This window comes from Erythrolamprus reginae, chromosome 1, assembly GCF_031021105.1.
Source record: "Erythrolamprus reginae isolate rEryReg1 chromosome 1, rEryReg1.hap1, whole genome shotgun sequence".
Classification (NCBI taxonomy): Eukaryota; Metazoa; Chordata; class Lepidosauria; order Squamata; family Dipsadidae; genus Erythrolamprus; species Erythrolamprus reginae.
The window spans coordinates 93,464,281-93,483,564 of NC_091950.1; the positions used below are offsets into that span (position 1 = coordinate 93,464,281).

At 38.7% G+C, this 19,284-nt stretch overlaps 1 protein-coding gene across 10 annotated transcripts in view; it reads right to left on the reverse strand.

Moving 5' to 3' along the window:
* FUT8 (fucosyltransferase 8) overlaps positions 1-16,379 on the reverse strand; it is a 74,703-nt gene extending 58,324 nt beyond the window's left edge. The window contains exons 1-5 of one of the 10 annotated variants that reach the window (XM_070759321.1): positions 15,910-16,379; positions 13,739-13,838; positions 4,828-4,986; positions 4,435-4,483; positions 158-228 (exon numbers count right to left, since the gene is read on the reverse strand). The gene's annotated coding sequence lies outside the window, so the exon portion shown is untranslated. Of the gene's footprint in view, positions 1-157; positions 229-2,158; positions 2,175-4,434; positions 4,484-4,827; positions 4,987-13,738; positions 13,839-15,339; positions 15,519-15,562; positions 15,776-15,909 lie in introns of those variants that run through there. The other 9 variants (XM_070759349.1, XM_070759311.1, XM_070759331.1 and 6 more) reach the window with 9 other exon arrangements.
* Between the last annotated feature and the right edge of the window lie 2,905 nt (positions 16,380-19,284).

Below are 19,284 nucleotides of genomic sequence, written 5' to 3' on the forward strand. Positions count from 1 at the left end.
TGTCCTACATGACTTAACGACAAGTATTTCAAAAATGGTTTTATTCTATATTACTTCATATTTTCTTTATGAAGTAAAGAAGACACAAAAAGAATGAAAGTATGATACTAAAAAAATATCTGTAGGAATAGACCACACTAAACAATTGGAAACTTACTAGGTAATGGAAGAAATGGGGGATGATATAGCTGCCCAAGGTAACTCTGGGATAGTCTGGATGTTTTCTCCCTGGGGAAGTAAGTGCAGATGGCTGTAACTACTTATTAAGTTAAGGTTTGCCACAAATACCCTATTCCCAATCCCCCATAGAGATAGGGAAAGAAAAAAACAAATTAAGTGTTTGTAATAGTTGTTCAAGTACTTTTCCATAACACAGCAATGTATTTTGCATAGCTGTCACAAATCAAATACCAGCTCCCATACCAAGTAGTATCATCTACACTTGAATTATCACATGTAATTGTGCTCAACAGTTACTATCAGGATGGGCTGATTTAAAACAAGGGAACCATCACTGCTTAAATAAGAGAAAAGCAATATTTTGGGTTATTTTTATTTCTAACCAATATTATCGCTCGTTGATCTTGTATTTTTCTTAAACAAATCTGAATGCTAAAATGTAGTGAATGCTTTGTAATAATTTTGAATTATAATCCTTTCTAATTTAAATAGTATCCATTAGCTTTGTTAGACTGCAACTGCAGTTCCGTATGAATCTCTACTCTGTTTCTTCTAAGTCCTGTTCCAATCCTTTGTTTCCAAGGGGTTTTTAAAATTTATTTTGTCAAGCGTATATATAATTACAGAAAAAGTGTAAACATGATTGTGAATACAGTACATAAAATGTATTAAAATGGTTGTGAGCACATGCGATGTTTACGAATACATGGGGACATTAGGACAGAGGGAAATATGCACATTGGCGTGCTTATGCATGCCCCTTACAGACCACTTAGGAATGGCATGAGGTCGACAGTAGATAGTCTAAGGTTAAAGTTTTGGGGGTTTCAGGAAGAAACTACAGTCTGGTAATGCATTTCAGACATTGACTACTCTGCTGCTGAAGTCATTTTTTTCCCAATTAAGTTTGGAGCAATTTATATTCAGTTTGTATCTATTGTGTGCTCGTGTATTGTTGCAGTTGAAGCTAAAGTAGTCCTTGACAACTAGGACATTGTAACAGATAAATTTATGTCAGATTGAAGGCGACATAGTTCTAAATTGTCTAAGCCCAAAATTTCAAGTCTGGTGGCATAAGGTCTTCTGTTGCGAAGAGAGGAGTGGAGGACTCTTCTTGTGAAATATCTCTGGACATTCTCAATTGTATTAATATCTGATATATAATGCAGGTTACAGACAGATGAGCTATATTCAAAAGTCTAGCAAATGTTTTACATGCTCTGGTTAAAAGTACAATATTACCAGAAAAAGAAGCTTTGCAAGATTGGGTTAACTATTCTTAATGCCTTTTTGGCAATGCTGTTGCAGTAGGCTCTGGCACTTAAATCATTAGAATGAGTACTCCAAGATCTTTAACTAAGTGAGTATCATGAACAAGGTTGTGATCATCTAGCTTGTATTTTATATTCTGTTTATTTTTGCCCCTTGTCTGACAATTCTGATACATAGCCCAGGTCTTTTTGAAGGGTAGCAACATTGTTGGTGCTGTTGAATAGTTTTACATCATCAGCGAAGAGGATGCAGTAGCTTTTAATATGATTGCACAGGTCATTTATGTAAAGTATAAAGAATGTTGGTCTTTGGCAGTATTACTACCATAGTTACGGTTTTTAAAGTTGTAACTGGGGATTCCATCATTATGATGATTTTGGTAAGGGCTTATATTGAGACAAAAGTCAGTCGTGCTGTGGTCACTGTTGGAAAAGTCTTCTTTTATTTGTTTGAACTATTTGCAGAAGATAATATCAGGGTATGAATTGTTGAGTTAAACTGAGTTTGAACTGTTGCAGAAGATAAGATCTAGGTAGTTGTTGAGTCTAGTATTGCTGAATGCTAGTTGATCCAGTCCCAGATTAGTTACACATTATACAGGGTTGAATGTATAGATTCAGTTGTACTTTCGTTTAGTGACCATTTAATAAGAGGTATTTTGAGGTCACCAAGAAAGATGTGAGGATATTGGCTGGAGGCTGCCCACCTTAGGAGTGAAGTTAACTTATCTGCATATTCGATACCGGAGTCAGGGGTTCTGTAAAATAGTAAGAAGTGGAATGTGGTATTTAAAGATAGCTCACAGACGGTAGTCTCTGGAAGTGTGTTTTTAGATTTAGGGACTTTTTATAGAAGATAGCAACACCGCCTTCTCTTCAGAATTCACAATCAACATGATAGCCTTGTTCTATGGTAATGGAGTCAGAGAGGGAAGTGTTCAGTCACGTTTCACACCGACCGAGATGCTTTATAATCATATATTTTATAATTACAATTGTTATAGTTTATAATACAGTATGAGGTTCTAAATAATTTAATAAATACAGTAAAGTAAAATTAATAATGGTTTTCCACTTCTTGCATTTAACTTAGTTATCATAGACCTACCAAGCAGGAGAAGTGGAGAGAATTAAAAAAATGTTTTAAAAAGCCAAATATAGCCCAATCCCCACTGATGAACTCAAAAAAAGAACTCAAAAAAAATTATGAATTAAATTTGTATATTACAAATTAAAAATTCAGGTCACAGATGTATCAAAGGAAGTTTGTTTAATGCAGCCAATGAAAACTCAGATAATTTGGACATAATCAAATGTTTCTTCTGTAATGTATTTTTGAAAATCTGTCCTAAATTACTTATTAATGCTTTACGTCTCAAAAGATTTAATTTAGAAGATACATGAGGTATTCTAAATTAATGACACATTTTAAAGACTAAATTTATTTATTTATTTATTACTTAGATTTGTATGCCGCCCCTCTCCGAAGACTCGGGGCGGCTCACAACATGTAAAAAACAAATCATAAGCAATCAGATAATTTAAAATATTTAAATATTTAAAAAACCCCATAAATAAAGTAACTACAAAGATAAAAGCATGATTTCTAATAACAGATTAATGTATCAAATACATACATATCATTAATGTATTCACTTTCAGAAAAAGCAATATGTGAAACGTAAATATGGAAAAGAGATTTTAAGGCAAATAAAATAAAATACATGTGATAAGGCATAAGAAATTTACTTAAAATTACTTTACACCAAGACTATTCACTACATCTCTCCATACTTTCCCAACATTTAAAATGACCCTTGCTTTTTTGCCTTTTCCATATACCACTCCATGCACTGTATTTGGTTCTTCGAACTTTTTAACCCCGCTCTTTTCAGAATTTTATCAACTCTATCCAACCATGGTTTTTTAGCCTTCCCCTTCCTTTAAACAAATTTATCCTCCCTTCATATAATCCCTTTCCAATTTGATCTTCATTCTTTCCATATGACCAAACTATATTGTTATAGTTCTTTCTGTTCACTCACTTTTGAATTCAACCTATCTTCATTCAGCACTCATGTTTCTTGACCTTTTATAACATACAGTTTTAAATACTATATACCTGCTGGAATGAAACATAACTAAAATATACTTTTATGAATTCTCCAACTCCTATTTCCACATTAAAAAAGAGGATATTGTAATAGCATTTTCATACATAGCCATTTTACAGCAATATTCATTTTTCTCCATAAATATTTGCCTATTTTACATCTATTCATCCATTGTCCCATCTTCCACCAATCCACTTGTCTATAGAACTTGTAACTATCCAGTCAATTTTTAAATGCAACCATCTTGATTTTTAATATATTAATTTTCAGTTTCATGTTCCTCACTGTATCACTGAATTTCTAATATTCACTTCAAATCAACTGGATTCTCAGTCAACAACTTGGTATAATCTATATTTTAAAATACTTGCTCATTCACACTCCAAACACTAATGCTGTCAGTGTTCTAATTAGCATCCGAGAAATAAATTGGAGTCCAACACTTGGCCTTCTTTCAAGTTCCAATTTATTAACAGAGCCATGTTACGAACTATAGTTAACCTGATACTAACTTTTCCTACAGTTCTCCACCCAAGTTACAGTTCATCCCTCATCCCCACACCCACAAGTTCACCACATGGACTATTCTGGTTCTCTCAAAGTCCACAGATCTTCCCCTGCACTTCCAGTTGGTGCTGAATAATGACCTTGAATCTCTGGAAAGAATTTGCTTTGGCTAGTATTTTTCCCTCTCATGCACCACCCCTCCTCAATTCCCACAGTACTATTCTACTTGTGGCAGGCCAAAGTCTCTAATTCAAAATGATGGCTGCAGCCTGACAAATGTCATTAACATTACCACAAGCATTCTTTATATCCATAAATACATTAAATAATCATGGGGACATCATGCAGCCTTGTCTTATTACCTGTTACATGTTGAACCATTCACTAAGCATTCCATTTCTGGAAAAGATTCTGGAAAAGATAATCAAGCAATCAGAGAACACCTAGAAGCAAACAAAGTAATAACCAAAACCAATATGGATTTGTCATATACAGATCATGCCAGACTAATCTTATTGCATTCTTTGACAAAGTGACAAAATTAGTGGACCAAAGGAATGCCGTTGATATAATTTACTTGTACTTCAGTAAGGCATTTGATAAAGTAGACCATAATCTACTACTAGATAAAGTAGAAAACTGTAGATTAGACAGCAACATCACCAAATGGACTCAAAATTTGCTGACCAACTGCACTCAATTCGTAATGCTCAGTGGAACTGCATCTACATGGAGAGAAGTATGCAGTGGAATACCTCAAGGCTCTGTTTTAGGTCCAGTACTCTTTAGCATCTTCATCAATGACTTGGCCGAGGGGATAGATGGGGAACTCATCAAATTTGCAGATGACACCAAACTGGCAGGAATAGTCAACACTCTAGAAGATAGGCTCAAGCGCGGAATCCCGGCGGGGGCTGTAATCAAATGGGAAATTCCAGCGGTGACAATCACAAGGCAGGGAAATCCCTGCGGTAGTCAGAGAGCGCAAACGCAGTATGAGAGCGCACGCGCAATAAGAGAGCCCACGCTCCCGGGCTCGGGTTCGTAAAACGAAAATGGTTCTTAAGACAAGGCAAACAAATCATAAACCCCAGGTTCCTATCATGAAAAGTTCATATGAAGGGGCGTTCGTAAGACGAAGTATCACTGTACCTCTTTTAATTTTATCAATTCTTTGCTATCTTGCGTGTATGAGGACCACCATTTGTCCAGTATTGTCATAACCTGGAACTGTACATAGTAAGAAAAAAACAAAACTATTCATAGAACATTAATTGTTCACAAAACAATATAGGAGAAAGTAACTGATTCCCGATAAAAGAAAATAAAACTTGAAATTACAGTAATACAGTAATTCAAAATGGGGCAGGGCAGCATCTGAATCCGGAGAAAATGTGTGTCTAGGCAGAGAGCTATTTTATCTGTGTAGCAGCATCTTAACCCAGGTTTATGTTTTTAGACCACACACAGCTGCACACATGATCCTAGGAACAGGCATGTTTGATTAAGGTGTTTTTGACAGGTAGATTAAGGTGCCTATCTATGGCTATATATTTTCAGAACCATATTTGTCCTTTTGAATTCAAAGCACTGGATAGCCGTAGTGCAAAATTTATTAAATTTATTATAAGATGATTCTGAGCAGTTTGCAGGTTATAAAACAATTAGAAAAATAATTAAAACATTAAAACTACGTATTTAGATTACGATTTTAGAATAGAATAGAAAATGATTCTGTTCTCCCTAAAAATGAGCAGCTGTTGAAATACCTGCTTTTTTCCCCTCAACAATATTTCATAGATGGTAAGAATTATGGGAGACAAAAAGGTTTGTAGCATCTACAAAGCAACAGTAGTGATAACTACAACAAATTGTTTTTTATTATTTACAGTACATTTCAATTGACTACATTCCAAGGGCTTAAGGAGAGCAATACTTAAATATAAGAGCTGAGCAAATTATTTTAAGCATATACTGTACTTTATGTTACATGAGAATGTAAGCCACACTTTTCTTTAATCATTAAAACATTCATGTCTTTTCCAACTCTCACACAATTGTTTCAACTACTTCCAGCTATCCTGAATGTGAATATATACATATCATTCTGGGAAGCAAAATACCTGTTCATCTATACATATGCAAACATGAAGACATAGTAATTTCCAAAACAGCCTCATGATTGTTACAAAATACATAGATAATTTAATAATCTGGTTAAAATATGATTTAGTTTAAAAAGAAAAAGCTTGGTTCATATTCCCACACAATGTAAAGCACCTCTTCAGGATGCCTGTTCTGTTCTGTTCAATACATAAAAATTAAAACCAATATACCAGGAAAAATATGCACCTCTCATTGTTATTTGCATCTAATAATTAATACTATTCATTCTTCTGTTATTTCCTTCTAATAATGTCAGTCAATCACACTAAGTATAATACCTTTCCTTTTAAAGATTACTATGGTTACTATGGTAGCTGCCTTATTTTATTATTGATAAGATCAACACAAACTTGAAAAAGAAATCCTATTTCCAGATTAATACTATATCATAGGTTACATACTGGTTAATCCATGTTGCAATAATTCTTGCCAGATGGACTTACGGTACTTTATGTTTCCTAAGGAACTGCAAAAGATGAAAAAGGGGTTTATCCTGTGCTCACTAAATAACTCATACCAAATATTTTCTGCGCTCAGAGTGGATGGAAACAGAATGGAAGGATTGGGAAGGGTTGGAAACCCTCCATGCAAACTACTGGACACCTAGAGAGCAAAAGGGATGAATCTCCAACTTTCCTCTCTCTCTGGAATGAGGGAGACGGTGGTGGGATTGTTCAGAATAGAGGGAAAGAGAGGAAGGGTTGGAAACTCTCTTTGTAAATTAGTGGACACATAGAGAGCAAGAGGAAAGTTCTATGCAAACTAGAAGGAGAGTTCTTGGTCCTCTGATTGGTTGGTGGCAGTGTCCCATGCACCCAAAAGCCTACATCCAAGATTCTTTAGCATATGGTAATAGTTCCCCAGTTTTTAATGTGGCAGATGGTTATATGGATTACCAATGTGTGCTAGTATTGTGGAGTGAGAAAAATATATACATTATACATTTTTATGCTTATTTTTTTTCTTGGTAAATAATGACTAAAACCTGTCTATTGTTTTTAAGGTTGAATTTTTTAAGTTTTTTATTATTTGTAATAAATACTGTGTTTGGCACATATTTTTATATTTGGCATAAAAGAGAAAATTAGAGCCTACAAAAGTACTGTATCTAAAGTAACGTTCATTTAAGAACATCTGTTACATAATGAAAAACTGGGGATTAAATGGTAAACCAGAATTGTAAAGAATTTGGGTTTATCAAAAAGATTAAGTCCTCTTATCGCCACAAGTTAAACAAAGCCAGTTTGAACTACCTATGCTTCCTTTAGATTCCTCTTCAACTGAAGGTAAATTGGAACCATAAATAATTTTATTGGAACCTTTAAGTTATTTTACTAGCTGGTTCACAATAAGTAGGCAAAACTCTATGCACATCTGATGACCTCTACATATTTCTGACTTTAATTCCAAACAGCTTCAATCATTATGGTTAAGAGGAAAGAACTGTAAAAACGATAATCCTGTAATTTAACTTATGCTTGCATAAATCAAACTAGGCAGAAGTATGACAGTTGATTTAACTGCTTTGAAGAAAGCATAAGAACAAATAACTTCAAATATTAAGAAATATTTTAAACTTATTTAATAAATGAACTTTTTAGTAGAAAAGATTGTAAGAATATGTTGACAGTGGCACTTAGTAAAATTAAATGGTAAAACTACTTTGTTGTAAATGTTAGTAGTAAATTTGTGGTAAATGGCAGGTAAATGAGTGGAACACACTGAAAATATGGTTGTTTAACCATAAGGACTGTGCAGCACTTTGGATTTAAAGCCAAAGTAGTACTCCAGACTGGGTAGATATACTCTCATAGTAACTACAATTATCTTTTTAAAAGATTTGTCATCCCACCTTTATTACTTTATAAATTACTTTATAAATAATTCAAAGCAGATAAAATATATAATATGCCTTCCTCTCCTATTTTCCCTTCAACACTCTAAGGTGAGGTGAACCAAGAAAAGAATAACTGGCCAAAGTCACCAAGCTGGTTTTCATGCCTAAGAAAGGATTAAAATTCAGCCTCCTTAATCTCAAAGAGCACAAAGGACCCTTCAGTTCAACCCTGAGCTACAAATATTCTCCTTTACTGGAACTTAACCTTTACAATAAATTAAACTAAACCTAAGATCCACAGCTGTAATACAATCCCAGGAACAATCTCGTTTAAGGAAATACAAATAAATGTGTTTACTTAGTTGAAAAACTAGTTAACAGACATTTCTTAAAAGAGAACAAATTGAAAGTTTCTTTAACTAAATATAAGTTTTAATTGACTCAGAATTATAGTTGATTCCAAATATTATGGTTTGTTTATCGTATCAGATTATATAAACCAGGCTTCTATGTTATTGTATTTTTAAAACACGATTAAGACAAACCAGTGGCTTATTGAGATGGTTTGAGAATTTAATTTAAAAGAAAAAAACTTGTCAATTTTGTAGTGGCAGATGAACTGAGAAGGGGAAGTCCAAGTCGCTGCTCGATAGAACTCCGCCAAGGGCTTCTGAGACTCCCAGCCACCAATGTTGCTGCTTTTTGCATTGAGTGGGCCGTGATCCCTAGTGGTCACAGCTTATGAGAGTTAAGATGCTTTAACAATAGTTCCGTGAATCCAATGGCCAATGGTCGTGGCCAACACCTTCTGACCCAAGGAATGAGGCAAGAAGACCACCAGAAGCACCTCAGTCTTGCAGAACTGGTGCATTGCAACAATGCGCAAGGCCCTAGAGACGTTCAGCGTGTGTCTAAGTCTCTCCAACAGATGAGATGGGTTTGAGCAAAAATTGGGAAGGACTAGCTCCTGAGCCCTGTGAAAGGTGTAATTAATCTTGGGAATGAACAAAGGATCTAAGCGGAGAATAACATGGTCCAAATGAAAAATACGCAAGTCCTTCAAATGGTATACACAGAGAGTTCTGAGATCCTGAGAGCCAACGTAATCGCCACCAGGAAAGCAATCTTGTAGGAAAGATACCTCGCAGGGTAGCTGACCGTAACAATTCATAAGGACTGGAATACCCTGGGGAAGTCCGTTAGAGACTGCAATACCCTGGGAAAATCCCAGGTTTTCAAGTGGTAGATAAGTAGAGGGCAAAGGTTGGAAGCCCCTGCGAAAAAAACGCTGAATCATGGGAAATTGCACCAGAGTGTCTACCTGGTCACAAGAAAGGACAGGGCTGCCACCTGGTGGTGAAGAGTATTAGAGGAGAGACCCATGGCTAACAACCATTGGAGGAATTTCAATACCTTCGGAAGAGTATATGTGTAGGCAAAAAAACCTCCGATGCACACCAGGAGCAGAAGGATTTCCACATCACAGCGTAGATCCTTTTCATGGAGGACCAACAAGACACCTAGATGGTGAGAATGACATTGGGAACATATAGTTTTCATCTCATAGGGCACCACTCAACCGTCAGGCAATCGGCTGGAGCCACTTGAAGACTGAAGACATGCGGCCAGGCCTTGTTGTACGGCCACTGCTATCAGGACTTGTAGGTTGGCCAGATCTAAGGAGATGGGTACTACTAGGCCTGGAGCCCCCAACAAGGAGATAGCGGTCTAGACCCCAGAGTCAAGGGGAGCCTCACAGGCCTGACTGACCACCAAGAGTCTATAGCACCCCTATACAAAATTGGATTATTCAGGGACAAGAGGTCTGTTGAAGTGCAAGAAGCCTCAGAGAGGGGCAAGAGGCCCTTATTCAAGGGGATTTGGGGAGTGGCCTTGTTATAAATTTTCTTTAGGACCTTGTCCCTGTGGCGCTCCACCCTCTCTGTGGCCTTGGAGTTACATTGAGAGGAGCCTTATCCTAGACGATTGGAGGAACTGGGTGGATCTCCTCTGGGGTAAGGCGGTTGGTCTTGTGCTGCCACTTGCCTCCAGGTTTATCATACATGTTTCTCATTGCCATCTTTAATAAGGCTCAACAAGAGGCACAACTGTCCTTGTACAGTGGTTTTCAATCTTTCTAATGCCGGGACCCCTTAATACAGTGACACCCAACCATAGTCTAGCCCCAATTTTCCTGATTGGCAGGAAGGTCAGAGGGACACCCCCACTGTAAACGCCTGATTGGTCAGATTGTAAAACATGTTCCAGGGCGCCAGAATAGAAGCTTTAGTTTCTAACACCATAGGAAATTTCTCTTTTCCCAGGGTCTTAGGCAAGGATCCCAACCCCCAGGTTGAGAACCGTTGTTGTAGAACAAAGGCTCAAAATGGCTGTCGCAAGTATCTATTTGGAGATAAGAAAATATAAAATGACCCTCTGCTACTGGTTATTGATAAATGGTGGGCTGAAGGGGTGCCAAGACCACTGGCGCCGACCTGAGCAAGCCCTGTGAGGTCCAGGCATTAGACACTGGTTGGAGACTTGAGGCCGAAAGCTGCTCCTGGGCCAAGAATTGAGGAGTCTGCGCAAGCTAAGTGCTAGTGCCCAGTTCAAGCCTCGAGGTAAACTGCCAAGCCAAGTAACAATGGGTCCACCTCAGCAGTTGTTAGTGCTTGACACATCCACCTGGATTTAAGCAAGCTAAAGTAAAATGATGGTAAAAGTCAGGCTGTACTTCCCTTTGGTCTGAAAAAAAATGCACCTGTGCTTAAAAAACCTGTCCGGGTAGGCCTGCTTGGCCGGTCTCAAGGGCCTGGATGTCTTGCTGTGGCAGGAGCCAAAGCTCAGCTGCCAAAATGCCCAAGCACCTCAGATGGCAAAGGACTTGGGAAAAGCATTCACAGAGTTGTAAAATTCAACTCCAAATTCAAGCCTAGGACTCAGCATTCAGGAAGGGAGAGCAGACAGCCATGTCCATCCAGTCTAAGAACTGAGTCAAAAGCTGGGTCCTGGGAGGGTAGATCCAGCAAAAAGTAACAGAGTGGATGAGGACAGCCCATCCTGAATGCTGCTTTCAAAAATCAAGATGCCAGTACAGTAAATATTATATCACTTTAAAACAAAAGTAAACCGAATTAAGCCAATAATTAATACAGTGCAACTAGACACAAGAACATTTTTCCCCAATGCTATCACTCTGCTAAATAGGTCCTTCAACACTGTCAAACTATTTTACTTACTATTTACTAAGTCTTTATTCTCATTGTTCCCATCACCCATCTCCAGCCATTTAGGACTGTATGACAGTAACTTTGTTGTTTACAATTTATATTGACTGTTTCCTAATGTGATTTGGTTGCTTATTTATACCTTATGACTATCATTACATGTTGTACTTTATGATTCTTGATGAATGCATCTTTTCTTTTCTGTACACTGAGAGCATATGCACTAAGACACAAATTCCTAGTGTGTCCAATCACACATGGCCAATAAAGAATTATATTCTATTCTGGTTCTAGTTCTGTTCTATATATCAGTATGCAAACTCAATAATCTGTCTTTTAATAAACAGCTATAAGGAATATTGAAGCCAAAGCCCAACTAAATTCAAGAAATTAGCTGAATGAAAATGCACAGGTATAGTATATGTGCTATCTTGCTCAATAGTAGTAACTGTGAGAGGGATCTTGAAGTGGACAATCACTTAAATATGAGCCAACAGTGAGCTGCAGTTGCCAAAAAAGCCAAGACAGTTCTAGACTGCATAATCAGAGGGATAAAATCAAGATCATATGAAGTGTTAATACCACTTTATAATGCCTTGGTAAGACCACACTTGAGATAGTGCATCCAGTTTTGGTCACCATAATGTAAAAAGATGTTGAGATTCTAGAAAGAGTGCAGAGAAGAGCAACAAAGATGATTCGCAGACTAGAGGCTAAAACATATTAAAAATGGTTGATGAAATTGGGTATGTTTAGTTTAATGAAGAGAAGAAATGGGGTGACATGATAGCAGTGTTCCAATATCTAAGCAGTTGCCAAAAAGAAGAGGTGGATCAACCTATTCTCCAAAGTATCTGAAGGCAGGCCAAGAAGCAATGATGGAATATAATCAAGGAGTGAACCAACCTAAAATTAAGGATAAATTTCCTGACAGTTAGAACAATTAATCAGTGGAACGACTTATCTCCAGAAGTTATGAATGTTTCAACACTGTTGGACAACCATTTGTCTGAAGTGGTATAAAGTATCCTGCCTAAACATGGTATTGGACTAAAAGACCTCTAAGGTCTTTCCCAACTCTGTTATTCTATTTGATTCTAAAATTGAAATAAACAAGTAATGAGCAATATTAGCCCAGACCTAAATTTTGGCCTCCCTTTAAGAACCTACTTCTGCATCTTCCAACATGCCAACTGATAACCTTGTTCTAGAACCAACTTAACCATGTGAGGGAGTCAGAAAACTTTAACCTAGTCAAGTGATTCCAGCAGCTAACCATTAGGGAAAAATATTAATTTATAATAGTTCAGGTTGGGACAAAATTGATTCTCACAGTCAAGTGTGCTCTTCAAACAAGTATCCCTCAGAATTTGAGATGAAGTCATAGAAATTGTCCATTCAAATTTGAAATAAAACCACAGAGGGGGAAAATAACAAAAAAATAACTTCACTGTAGTCAAGAACCTGAGTTGATTTTGGTCACGTATTCCAAGTTCATGTTATAAACTGAGAACTTTTGAAAATAAATTAATAATCATGATGTAGTATATAATGTAGTTGCCCCTTGTAATCAGTATATAATGTAGTTCCCCATTGGAATGGGATGAGATAATGAGTTGAATGAAATTACTAAATAAAAAAGTCTGAGTTCTGAAATATCCAGACTGATCAAACTTGCTATGAATCATGCAATACTTTGTATACAAACTTAACGCACTTATTGTAATAGGCACTAAATGCAATAATATCAATAGTACTATTGTAAGTTGCATAACAATATTAAACAATCATAAAGCTATAAAGAAACTTATGTTTTAAAAATAAAAGCATAAATTTGAATTTTCTTTTGCTTTGGCACTAGCTCCCCCTCCAGACCAACTTAACACTGTAATTACTTTTTTCATTATAAACATCACAGTAGCCACAATCCACATTTTCTTCAAATCTCAGGATGATTTCAGTCTCAAAAAGTAATACAGTATATTTCTTTAAAAAGAAAATTGTTTATGTTATCCTTATCCCTAAAACACTGGAATATACTCTGACACTCATAGGTTTGTTCTAAAAATAAACAACTTGCTTGCCAACTGGAGAAATACCTGCTACATTCAATTTTATGTACATTAATAAGCTACCCTGTAACCTTATCGCATTCCTACACTATCAAGGGGTACACTGATCAGTTTATGAGACCTTTTTTTGACAGCCTAAGTGACTATTGACCAATGTTAATAAAAACACATCACTATATTTTACTATGTAGCTCAAGCAACAATCTCCTAAAATAAACACTGTAAGAATTTATTATTCTGTATTTTACATTGAACTTGAAACAAAACTTCATCTTACTCTAGTTTAGAAGACTCAATGGAATGGATGCCATAAATGTTCTGAATAAATACGTTAAATCTGAGGTCCTATACTGTACACACTTACCTGGACTTAAATTCCAGAGAAATCAATGAAAACTACGTCTGAAAGAGGGAAATGAGGTTTTCCTTTGGCATTACAGTATTCAAGTACTGTATATATATATCTGCAGAATTCAAATATGAAGTTAAAATAAATTTAAGCATGCATAAACAAAACTGTTATTCAAAATTAAACTATATCATATACTAAATTAATGAATAAATTAAGTTCTAAGATCTCTTTTATCAGCAAATATAGACATCATCTATAACTATCTACTTTTAATAAATTTAAAATATTGTGTTATTTTTATAATCAATATAATTTTGGAAAGACATGGTAATAGCCTTGAAGGCATATTATTTCAAGATTAATTGTAATCCTTTTAGTTTATTCATACAAGCTGCTGAAGTCTGTATATATTTTTAAAACATGGATATATAAGACATAAAACTATTAATTTCTAAAAGAAATACCAGTAATTGTTATTAACATTAATAGGCAACCTTAAACAATTTATATTTTTTTAAAAATATTCCCAAACCAAATCTTACAGATCTTAGAATCAGAATTCTAAACATCTACAACCTGTTCCTCAGACATATACTATCAGTTTGTTTTAAATAATTCTACTGAAAAGAACCACTCACGAACTATCAATTCTCAAGTTTTGCATGTAAATATTTGCAGACTTAAGGCCCAAAGTGAATTACAGAAAGATACAGTTTCATATTTACTTAAGTGCTGCGTTCAGATGAGTAGACAATAGTGGTTTTGAAAACTTTTCTAGTCAGTGACCCTAAAAACATATTTGGCCTAGTAATGTGATACTTACTATTCTTTCGATATTTTCATGCCATGATTCCCTCCACTGCAAAAAGCCCAACAATCCAACAACCAACAACCAAAGTCTTATGTTTAAAATACATAGCAGCAGGTTTTATTGAAAATCAATTCAGTGCGTTAGAGATTCAATTTGCAGATGACACAGTTTAAACTCCAAGCATTGGACAGTAAATAGATATCCAAAGAAAACAGATCTAAATTAACAGAAAGCACAAAAACATCTTGTAAAGAATTAGATCCCCGAATAAAATGGATACATGGACAATTAATCTCCAAGGATATTGACAACGTCAAGGTAGCTTCTGCTGACTGCTGGCTGTAGTTCAGCACTTCAAATCTCATCACTGGCTCAAGGTTGACTCAGCCTTCCATCCTTCCCAGATGGGTAATATGAGGAGCCGGATTGTTGGGGGCAATATGTGCTGACTCTGTAAACCGCTTAAGGAGGGCAGTAAAGCACTGTGAAGCGGTATATAAGTCTAAGTGCTATCGCTATTGCTTTAGTTTCCTAATAGGAATCACGAAAAAAAATAGAAAGAAAGAAAATACCGGCATCCAATTATCCCCGTCCTTCTGAACTGTACATATTTCACTTTCGCTAGCCCCCAGGTGGTATTTACCGACTTAGGGTTTCACTCTTTTTCCTCCAGGGACGCGGGTAACAGAAGAAATCAGAAAGGGGGGGGGAGCAAGAAAGCAGCAGCCCCGCAGCTTTTCTTTTTAAAGACACTTTCTCAGGCATCCCCGGCCTCCCTTCCCATCCCTCTCCAGACACGCACCCGCAGCTGGCACACCGGCAGCCGGCGGTTTCCGCTTCCCCCCCTTTGCGGAGCTCGACGCGCCTCCTTGTAACGGATTGACGCTTGAAGACTTCGTCTACTGCCCGGTCTTTTTTTCCTCTCTAGGGCGCCGGGTTCCTCCTTGAAGCCCGGTGCGGTCGCTTTCCGGGATTCAGCGCGCCCACATAGCAACGGCAGCGAGTCATCTCCTCTACCTACCTACCTTCCTTTTATCTCGCTGGCCTCAAGCGCCCTCCTTTGCCTTCCTTCTCAAGGGAGGAGAGTCCAGGCCCTGGCTGGGCTTGACAACCCTCCTTTCTCCTCCCTCAGAATACTGTCCCGGGAGAGCTCGGCAGCCTTGCCAGGGCTGACAACAGACAACATCCCCACACACACACATACAGAAGCCGGCGCCTTGAATAACCGCCGTTTTCTACGCCAGGCAGGCCCACCGGGAAGAACCGGGTCGAAAAAGCGAGCGAAAGCCGCCTCAGCGCCACAAGCGGAGCATCCTCTCCCAAGTTTCGGAAATCTTCCCCCCGCCCCCCTCACGCGACGGCCTCGCCTTACCTCAAAATCCGCGTCGGCGACCTGGCTCCTTTTTTGGGGGGGTGGGGGGTTCTCCAAAGCTCCCCGCAGCGCCGGGGGGAGGCGGTCTCCGACGGAGGAGAAGCGGTGAGGCGGCGCGCGAGGGGGGTGAAAAAGGCGATGGGAAGCCGGTGAGGTGGGCGGACGAGAAGACGGAAGCAGGAATCCACCGCCGCTTTAAAAAACGGAGCCGCCTGAAGAACTGGAGCCGGGGCGAGACGTTGACAGGAACGCCGGTGGGGCGGAGGGGAGGGGGAGGGAGGGAGAGAAAGGACGCGCGCAGACGCGCTCTCTCTCCCTCTTCTTCCCCGCGCGCCCGAAAGCCTTTGGCCGATAGGGCGAAGGAAGTAACCCGAGCTGTGAAGGAACTGGGTGAAAGAAACAGGGTGCGCGCGCGAGAGAGAGATAGGCCTTGGCGCCCGTTGCCTCCGAAAGAGAATAAGACCCGAGGGGGGCGTGGACTTAGATGCGCGTGATGGTAGGAAAGCGGCCAATGAGGAGAAGGGTAGTCTAAAATCTCTATGCGGGAGGAACGTTAGCTTCGCGGCGGCCAAGGAGGCGGCGGCGCGGGGGGGGGGAGGAAGAGAAAAGTGTTGGCAGCACGCATGCGTGTTATAACACCCCCCCCCACGGTGCCTGCGTTGGTTTCCCCTCGGATACCTGCAACAGCTGGAGGCAACACGTGCGTTCTTTGCAAGTGAGCATCAAACTGGAAGGGACGACTAAGGAAGCGAGTTGACCGGTACCCACACACACACTCCGCTCTCCAGACGGGCATGAGTTGTGTCTGACATCCCTCTGACGGAGTTATGTAACCCCCTTCTAAAACTGGCCACAGGTTGGCAGAGTCTTGAGGGTGGTGACTTCTTGAGTTTGAATGCAGAGGTTCTCAGTTTTAGGCAACTTTTAAGATGGGTGGACTTTAGCTTCCAGAATTAATGAGATCCATATAGGCCAGTGATGGCGAACCTTATTTTCCTTGGGTGCCAAAAGCGAGTGTGCGTGTGTTATTGCGCAGGTGCGAGTGCCCACACCCATAGTTCAATGCCCGGGGACAACAAAAATGGCCTCTCCTGCCCCCCCTCCCTCTCAGGCCTGAAACAGCCCATTTTCCAACTTCTGAACGGTAGACCTGTTTTTCTCCGTCCCTAGGCGACAGAGGCTTCTCTGGAGCCCAAGGAAGCCAAAAATGCCCTCCCACATCTCCCCAGAGACTCAGGAAGCTGAAAATGCTCTCCCAGAACCTCCAGGCGAGCCCAAAATCAGCTGGCTAGCACACACATGCAAATTGGAGCTGAGCTAGGTAACGGCTTGTGTGCCAGCTGATATGGCTCCGCGTGACACCCGTGCCATAGGTTTGCCTTCACTGATAATAGGCTTTGTTTTCTAAGTGGAACCCAATACAGTGGCAGATAGCAATAGCATTTAGATTTATATACCGCTTCACAGTGCTCTACAACCTTCTCTAAGGTTTACAGAGAGTCAACTTGTTGCCCCCAACAATTTGGGTCCTCATTTTATCGAACTTGAGAAGGCTGAGTCAACCTTGAGCCTACTGAGATTTGAACTGCCAAACTGCAGCACTCTAACCACTGCACCACCTAAGCTCCAGATTAATCTGGAGAAGTCAGTTTTCCCCGGGATCTGGTCCTAACCATTCAAGAAAATTAACCATCACATCAGCACATCGGATTGTACTTGGGTTAGATGAAAGTCATTTGTGGGTGTCTCGGTTGCAGTGGTGCTTTATTCTCCTGTAGATCAGTGTTTCCCAACCTTGGTAACTTGAAGATATCTGGACTTCAACTCCCAGAATTTCCCAGCCAGAATTCTGGGAGTTGAAGTCCAAATATCTTCAAGTAGCCAAGGTTGGGAAACACTGCTGCAGATAACTATAAGCCACAATGCAGAACAGGTAACTTGTTGGTAATGATTGTATCATTTCCCCTCCAACAGTCAAACTATTAAATTCAAGTCACATGCTTATTTTTTTGCAATACATTTTGTCTGTATTGTATTTAATTTTTTGTTATATCCGTCCTGACTCTGAAAGCAACATTGTTCCTTCCTTGTTTTTCCTGCTCTGACTTTTACATTCTTCTGACCTGAAGTGTCCAATCCCAGCACGTCTTAATTTCTTGATTCCTAAAATATTAATATTTGCTTACTGCCAAGATGTCAGTCACTGTATTGAGTTTTTTCCAGTTTAATGTTCTATATTCCCACTATTATTCTGTCCCTGCAGGACAAGATCAACAATTAATCTGCATCGTAGACACCATTAATGCTTTAAAAGATCCTCCACTCTCAGTAGTTTGTTGATTGGCATCAAGGCACCAAGTTGAAAAGCTGGGGACCATGAATTCTAGCTATGAAAGCCAGCTAGGTAACTTTGAGCCAGCCACTCTGTTTCAGTCCAACTCACCTGACTGATTTGTTGGGTGGAAAATAGGTAGAGAAAGGCATACTGGATATGCTCATCGTTTTGAATTATTTGTAAAAATAAGGTGGGATATAAATAAATAAATGCTATTCACTTTATCTCACCTATCCATCTGGTCCCAACTGCTCAATTGTCTGCAGAGTTGACAAAGTTCTAAAGATAGATAAACATGCAATGTTGGTTTCTGTCATTTTTTTTCCAATCTACAATTTGTGCTATTTCCGTATCTGAGAATATTTGAACATCTTTCTCCTATTAACACACATTATAGATCAGTGTTTGCTTAATAAGTTGCATTTCTTGTTCTGTTTTTTCCATTGTTTCTTGTTCTATATCTTCTGTTCCTGCACTTTTCTTCCTTTTTATTGATGTGAGCCACCCAGAGTAGCCCCAAAGTGAGATAGGAGGCAAATAAATTTAGCAAATAAATAAATAAAATAAATAAATACCCATGCTAATTCTGTTTTTTTCCTTTTTCCATTAACATGCTAGATACATTTTTAAAACCTTTAAAGCATAAACAATGACTGCATTATGGCTCACATTTATTAAGGAAGTGCAAATTTGGGAAGCTAGTATGAGGGGGGGGGAAACAAATAAATATTCTCCCATCCTACTCCATTTGTAATAAAGTGCACACATGACCTTGGGGAAAGGGAAGCAAAGATGCTGCTCAGGAAACAGTCAGACAAGAGAGGCAGGAGCCCCCATGGCTTAAGCTTAAGGGTCAGAGAAAGAAATGTAGGGGAAACCCTGCCTAATGGGTCAAGCAGTTAAATGTGGCAGCAGGAAGTTGTATTTTCTCACTTGCAAGTTTCTAAAAGTAGCAGCAGGAAGTTGCACTTTTTCAGTATTAGATATTTAGTATTATCACTGCAGCCAGGATAATATTTGCACAGTTTTGGAAAAACCCA